At 32.9% G+C, this 7858-nt stretch overlaps 2 pseudogenes; one reads left to right on the top strand and one right to left on the bottom strand.

Annotated features, from left to right (window-relative positions):
- The first annotated feature begins 889 nt into the window (after positions 1 to 889).
- On the top strand, positions 890 to 2943 carry LOC145158260 (beclin-1-like protein; annotated as a pseudogene).
- Positions 2944 to 5967: 3024 nt separating this feature from the next.
- Positions 5968 to 7205, bottom strand: LOC145160321 (ethylene-responsive transcription factor ERF011 pseudogene; annotated as a pseudogene).
- Positions 7206 to 7858: the final 653 nt, after the last annotated feature.

The raw sequence follows: 7858 nt of genomic DNA, 5'->3' as shown, positions 1-7858 counted from the left end.
GTATTCGTTACTCGATTCTAATACACATCAGTAGTGTCTCTCTTACAAGATTTTTTCATATAATAAAGGGAAATCTCTAGAAAAGTCCTAAAATTTTACCCTAATTTACGAAAAAGTCCCAAACTGAATTTTGTTTACGAAAAAGCATGAATTACCGGTAAAAATGGCGATTTGACCCTTTTTTCCGGTTTACCGGTTTTATTACTTACCTGTTTCACTAAAGTCCCATTATTTTACCCTAATTTGCGAATAAGTCCCAAAATAAAATTTACTGATGATTTGGCCCTTTGCTCTATGTAACATACATTTTACCGATTTCATTGCTGACCCGGACGCCTAGTCATTAAATAAGATGATGAGATGGATATGTTGAGTTATATAATGTTATGTTTAGCATAAAACTTGATATCCTGATGTATTGTATATCTTTTTGGAACATAAAATGCATCCAACGAAGACTACAAAAATTACATAAAATAACAACTGCGTTATTTTTTACGTTTATAAGAAACATCAAATTGTCTATCTAATCGTATGTAACCCAATATATCCATCTCATCAGACATCAACTCATTTTCTACCATTTTTTCTTGGAAACACATATTTTATTGGTTTCATTGTTGACGTAGATACATAGTCACAAATGAGCCGATGAGATGGATATCAAATTTTACAGTAAATGTGACATTATATAACCCATCGTATTCATTTTATCAGCTAATTTAATGACTAGGTGTCTAAGTCAGCAATGAAACCGATAAAATGTATGTTACAAGAAGAAAATGACCAAATCATTAGTAAATTTATTTTGGGACTTATTTGCAAATTAGGGTAAAATAATTGGACTTTAGTGAAACATGTAAGTAATAAAATCGGTAAACCAGAAAAAATGGGTCAAATCGCCATTTTTACCGGTAATTCATGCATTTTCGTAAATAAATTTTACTTTGGGACTTTTTCGTAAATTAAGGTAAAATTTTAGGACTTTTCTGGAGATTTCCCTATAATAAATGAATCCACTTTAATCTAAAAAAGAGTGTCATCAAGACTATATTATATGTGATTTGAAAAATGGTAAAACAGTAAATGGTTTCTTTGACAAGTCTTGTCTTGATGAAAATGAAGCATTTTTGACAACTGCAGACTCTGTTGTGAAATTGCTTTCGAAAGCAACAACGAAGGTGAGTGGTTAGTTTTCCCTTTTTTATGTTTAATTAGGTTGAATTTATAATTGTTGTAGGGTTATATGTTTCATAATTTTATTTAAAGTGTAAAGTAAATCAAATAATACAACACAAACTTGAAAGTGATTTGATTTGAGTTGTATAAATTTTGTTGAAACCTTTAATTCCAGATTTTTAGTCCAAAAAAATAGAACACGGATCATATCAGGATCTATCAGCTTCAACACATACCATAAACGATGAAGATCATACACTCGCAAACTCCATTAGATTCACTCTTAACCAAGAGTAAGTACATTACATTTTAAGAACATTACATTACATGCTCTCAAATTCCTGCAATTATTTTTAATAGAAAAAACAAACAGGACATAAAAAACCAATCTTAATGTATCAAGGCACTAACGTTTGACCTACTTGCTTCCTATTACAATGTTGTACACTAATAAATCTACCCAAAATATAAGTAATTAAACAAAGTAGATTTTTCAAGTTCAATGTCTTAATATGAAATGTAATGAAAGTACATTGTTATAATTGGGTAAATTTCTCAATGTTCAGTGTTTTTCATATTTGTATATTCTTTGTTTTAAATGATATTGAAGATAGAAAAAGAAGAACGCAAACTTGAAGAAACAATTCAATAAACAGAAAAACAATGCATTGAAGTAACCAGTGAATTGAATGAACTCGAACTGAAATCTAATCGATTCAAAGAGTTAGAAGAAAGGTAAGTCACTTCTGATATCTAAGAAGTCAATTACTTCGCCTATTTGAAGGGTTGACCAACTGTTTTTTTGAAATCTTTGTTATCAGATATTGGCATGAGTTCAATAATTTTCAGTTTTAGTTGATATCTCATCCGGTGAGTTCAATACATAGTCACTTCTTTTGTAATGTTAAATTGGTTTCCATGACCGTTTAAAATCTTTAATGTCACAGGAAGAGAGAGAGAGAGAGAGAGAGAGAGAGAGAGATGCCACGTTGGCAAAAATTGAAGTTTTACAAGCACATTTACAACTTTTAAAGAGAAATAATGTTTTAAGTGATGTGTTTCCAATTTGGTATGATGGAGAATTTAGAGCAATCAATAATTTCAGACTGGGGAGACTCCCTAAAATTCTGGTCTGTTACTACTTATAACTTAAATACTCTTAGCTAATTTCTATGACTATTATTAAACTAAATTTATTTAGTTGCAAATTATAGTGTGGAAATAGGTTGAATGGGATGAGATAAATGTTGCACGGAGACATGTCTTTTGCTTCAAACAATGGTTCAATATTTCAGACCAAAGTTTCAGTATCTTTTTTTTAATTATATAAAATGTTAGAAAGTATATGTAATCTTTTTGATACGATATATATCCTTAACATGTTTTTGAACATATACCGAATAAAAATCCTTCCTATAGGAAGTTACCCTCGAATAATGGACAACAACAATAATACCTATGATTTGTAAGTTTGTATTTTGGGCTAAATGTTGGAAATAGCAATTTACTTTCTATTTTGTATCAAAATTTACCCATTGCTATTGACCTGATGTGAATATTGATGACATGGCACAAGTTATTGAAGTTTATAGGTTTTTCTGCCATGTCATTGTCCACATAGTATTTTCACGATGTTGCCGTGTCATTTTGTTACATAGGTTTGGTCCTGTGAATTTGTTTTGGAGCACACGATATGACAAGAAAATGACATTGTTCTTGAGCTGTCTTAAAGACTTTGTAGAATTTGCAAAATCTAAAGATTAAGAAAACAACATCCCACCTGATAAATGTTTCAAGCTTCCTTATTTTTTACATATATGATTATATAATATATGAGATTTTGCAATGAGCTAAATACAAGAAATAGCGACATATATACAATTGTCAAAAACATTTCCTGCACCTTTTGCAGATACTCGGGTTTGTGCACCCACCCTGATGAAATATTTTGTATTACAATTGATGAATTTGGAAAGAGGAGGTATGACATTTGTACTGACTATCTTTTAAGCATTCACACATAATCTAGGTTGTGTAAATATGTATGCTTATTGAAGGATCATATATGTATGTGATGTAGGTTCAGGAGTTCATGATTCTCTCTGTTGGAGCTTCTTCTTTGAAGGAAGCCATGAAAATGGGTACGGAAGCATATCATAACTTAAAGACTCTAATTAAAAACAAATATGGTCAGGATTGCAAAAATGTAGGTGATGAAAGTGGCAACTTTTGTCTTAATTTGGGTTTTTGTTGGGTGTTATGATTTCTAATGTAATCACCAGGTTGAAAACGTTATTAAGATGATGGTGATAGAGTTTGGTGATTGAAGTTTTTTACCACTGTCAAATTGCATCAACAAAAAAAAATCTGATACGTGCAACGCACGAGCCTCTTCCCTAGTTGTTAATTGTGTTTGAATGGCTTTCAGATATAGAAAGACAAATCTAATGCATCTTGCAATAAATTGAAACATGGCGTTTGCAATTACATTTTGAAAGAAGCAATGTGGAGGCTCTAAAAACTTTCAATCATCTCACATGCTACTTCACCCACTAATTTCTATGTCATCATTTGTTTTTTTATTTTTTTTCTAGATTTTTTAATAATTATAAAAAAATATAAATTAATAAAACATAATATTTAAATTACACATAACATTTAAATTAAAAAAAACATTACTATACCAAAAAATACGATAAATTTAAAACATAAAACTATACTTCTAATTTTCCAAATGTTTTGCCCTAATCTTCGTCTTTAGCACTCGTTGCACTTCTATATTTTCTTGTGATAAACCTTCATCACTAGACCCAAGAATTGCCAACTCGTTTGTCATATCTTCTCGATCGCGTTGCTCCCTCTCCTTTTATGCTTGCTTACGAATGAAATCCAAGTTCTTACGTCGCAACTCATTTTTTTTCTCTTTATAGTTAATTGTGTTCGTCGAACTTCGCTTCGATTTCCGCCATATGCTTTGCTTTCCTCTCAAGGCCATCTGCATGTTTTGCAGCGCGCTTCGCTTTGTCGTGCCCTGTCGGTTGTCGTGGTGGGGAGATATCCTCGATGTCATCCGGAATTTCATCGGTGTCGGCGTTGAGGTCGATGTGAGTCTATGCGTCCGAAACGTCAATCACGCTTGAATTTTGAGACCTCTTCGATTTAACCTCTGTCGATGTAAGAGTTTTAGTCTATTTTGGATCTCTTCGAAGCATCTCCCATATTTTATCAAACTCAAACACATGACCCATCTTGACTCGATATTGTTTTTTTTTGCGGATTTGAACAAATCAAAGTCGTAGGCACCACTCTGCTATTCCGCGACTGAAGGTTGTTGTAGATCCTATTTAATTTTGTGCACTGCTTATTTATTTGAGTCCATTTACTACTAACAATATCACAATTGTGGTATGTTTTTTCTTCAAGATACCATGAAATTTGACGAACACCGTTTCCCAATAAGCACATTTCTTCATACCATTTTCGTGAGTGTCATTTTTTGAAGTCCCACACCACGATTACGCTAAAGCGTATTCCTCCTTTGGTGTCCACAATTCTGGAATTTTTTTATTTATTTTCCATGGCAGCTTTCCCTTTCTCTTTCCATTTCCCTCTCCCTTCCCTACTACTTTCCGATTGCGTTTCGGTAACGATTTCAACCGATATAGTGGTGGTTTGGTGGTTGTTTGTGTTTGTCATCGAAGAGAAATTAGGGAAAAAGTTTTGTTGTAAATTTGAATTTTGGCCAAAAAGAATTCGTTGAATGTAGGTGAGGAAGAAAATTGGATTGGAGGTGAGGTGGGATTGAAACAAGATGCTTGGTATGTGATAAGTGGTGAAGTTTGAGAGGATAATAGGTTCAAATAATTTTCGTAACCGACAATACAAAAAGAATGGTTGTGTTTGGTTATGGGTTTGAGTTTGGTGGATGAGTGTTTTGGACTTTTGGTTTTGCTCCGTTTTGCTAAAGTATTGAATTTTATAAAATGTAGAGAGAAAGAAAAAAGATGCGAAGAAAATGAGGGTATAATGAGTTGTATTTATAGGTAAAAATGTAAGGGTTTTTATTTTATTTTATGAAATTGGCCTTTTATGAACGGTAATATATGTAACGGTAACAATTTTCCTGTTGCAATCCATGGTGACGCAAACGAGAAGCACCAAAACGAATGGTAATATATGTAACGGTCACAATTTTCCTGTTGCAATCCATGGTGACACAAATGAGAAGCACCAAAACGAGAAACGGGGGCAATGGCGAGGCTACATACATCAAAGGTGGGTCATTTGACCCACCTATTTTTTATTTTTGTATAGAATTATATAAAAATATAAATTGTGAACTAATTGAACCATCTTAATGCTTTTGGCGGCAAAAACAAATATGCATAAATCAAGATTTTCAAAGCCTATGTTTGATTTTTTTATTGGTTTCAGTGAACTATGTGGTTTTACCTTCTAGATTCGCCACTGAACGGGGACAGTATTTCCGACTTTATCCTGCCATTTTGTATCTGCCACATCAGCTATACCGGCGTTGCCACATCAGCTATACCGGGTGATCCTAATCTCATGGAGGATTTAAAGACTTATATGTTTAGTTATGCCTTAACATCATTCATATTCTTCTCTCATACCAATTATGTGGTGACTTTTCTTTTGTGAAAAAACAAACATGTCGAATAAATACAAAAAAACAGAAACATGTGTCCCTTGTTTATCTATAGACAAAATCCATGTCAACTACACAACAAAACTCCCTCTTAATTCATAACAACTAGCAACTGAAAATACAAGACAAGACAACTTTAGTATTGCATTATTTTCATGGTACACAAAATTCGTCTTATCTAACATTCTAATCTATCCTTTTCCTAAATCTTATCAATAAACATTTAATTATTTAAATAAGTTTCTTTGCTTATCAACGAATCACAACCAAACGTTATATTCGATCGTTTTCTCGACTGTTATTCCGATCGAATAATCACTTTCAAACACAAATTCAAAGCTTAAAATCCGTTCATAATTGTCGATTAAATGCGATTTAATCACAAAGATGGCAATTACAATGATTCGGATTGGGTAATTTCTTTTTTCAAGAAAACTTTTGACGAAAATTTGTTGCTTCCAATACCTGGGGATGATGAAGTTGCTTTATTTCACCAGTTATCAGTTATCATCACCATCTGGGTATTCGGATTCGGATTCGGGTTCGGGTTCGGGTTTCTTATTCAAGTCGGGTTTCTCTTCAAACCAACAAGGCTTGAGTGCATGTTGCACGGAAGTACCACTCGTTTCTGCATCCACCCTTGCCCCGACCTCCGTCGCTTTCTTCCGAATAGAAGACGCCGACAACTCATCTGGTGTGCCATCGGACGCAAGTAACTCCGGGAAGTTGAGCCGGGCGGAGGGCCCACGGAGGTAGTAGACGGCGGTGTCGTAGGCTCTTGCCGCCGCGACGGGTGTGGAATAGGATCCGAGCCAAATTCTTGACCGTTTATTTGGTTCCCTAATCTCCGCCACCCACTTTCCCCACTTTCTCATCCGTATTCCCTTGTAAGGTCTGTGATCGTTTTTCCTCTTCCCCGTGGTGGTCGCCGCCGACGAACAACTACATCGCCCCTTTAATTCTCCTCTCACATCCATCGATCTAGGACAAAAATCAAATCTGCAAAACGTGAAACGGATAATTAAACCGCACCGACACCTTTTCTTCTTCTTCTCTCTCTCTCTCTCTCTCTCTCTCTCTCTCTCTCTCTCTCTCTCTCTCTCTCTCTCTCTCTCTCTCTCTCTCTCTCCCACCTCCTTATATATATGAAGGTCTGGGTGTTGGTGTATCTCTAAATAACTGATGAACGAATGGAACAGGCTAAATAAGCGGCCATAAATCAGAGCGGTGATTTGCTCGAGGAGGAAGGGCAGTGGAGTGTATATGTTTCAGGTCGACTGAAGAGGTGATTTTGATAGATGGATCAGGGGTTTGTTGGTGGGGATTAGAGAGAGAAAGGGGGAAAGAGAAAAGAGAGATTGGGTGGAATCTATATTTAAAAATTGAAAAATCATCTTTAAATATAGGAAATTCTTTTGAAAATTTGTGTATCTATTACAATAAATGTTATTTAATTTAATTATTTATTTCAAAAAAATTTAAACTTTTTAATCTTTAATTTAACTAATATATTAAAGAAAATTATTATGAATCTAATATTAATTTTAAAATTTTTAATATAACATACTTAATTTATTAATTAACATTAATTCTAAAATATTGTCTTTAAATGAAATTATATTATAATTATAATTAATATACTAAATTTGCTACAATAAATATAATATTAAGTTCAAAACATAAATTAAAATTTTATTGAAAAAATATATTTAAAGACAATCTTTTTAAAATATTTATAAAAAATAATGATATAATAATAGTTGTAACAGCTTAAATAAAAATATTTTATTAATAAAAAATAAACAAAAGTTATTTTTATATTAATAACTAAAACTGTAACACCCGCAGATTCGGGGTAGTCAATTAAGATAATAAACGTTAAAAATGGTTTTTTTTATATAGAAAATTATCTACGATAAATAGTCTTAATCAAAGTAATAATTACGTTAACAATTGTAACCTATTCGACGTAATAAAGAATAATTATTTGAATATTATATGTTTCATGAT

The sequence above is a fragment of the Lactuca virosa genome, chromosome 2 (assembly GCF_052849685.1).
Source record: "Lactuca virosa cultivar CGN04683 chromosome 2, Lactuca_virosa_CGN04683_v6, whole genome shotgun sequence".
Classification (NCBI taxonomy): Eukaryota; Viridiplantae; Streptophyta; class Magnoliopsida; order Asterales; family Asteraceae; genus Lactuca; species Lactuca virosa.
This window is presented reverse-complemented; position numbering and strand designations above follow the sequence as displayed.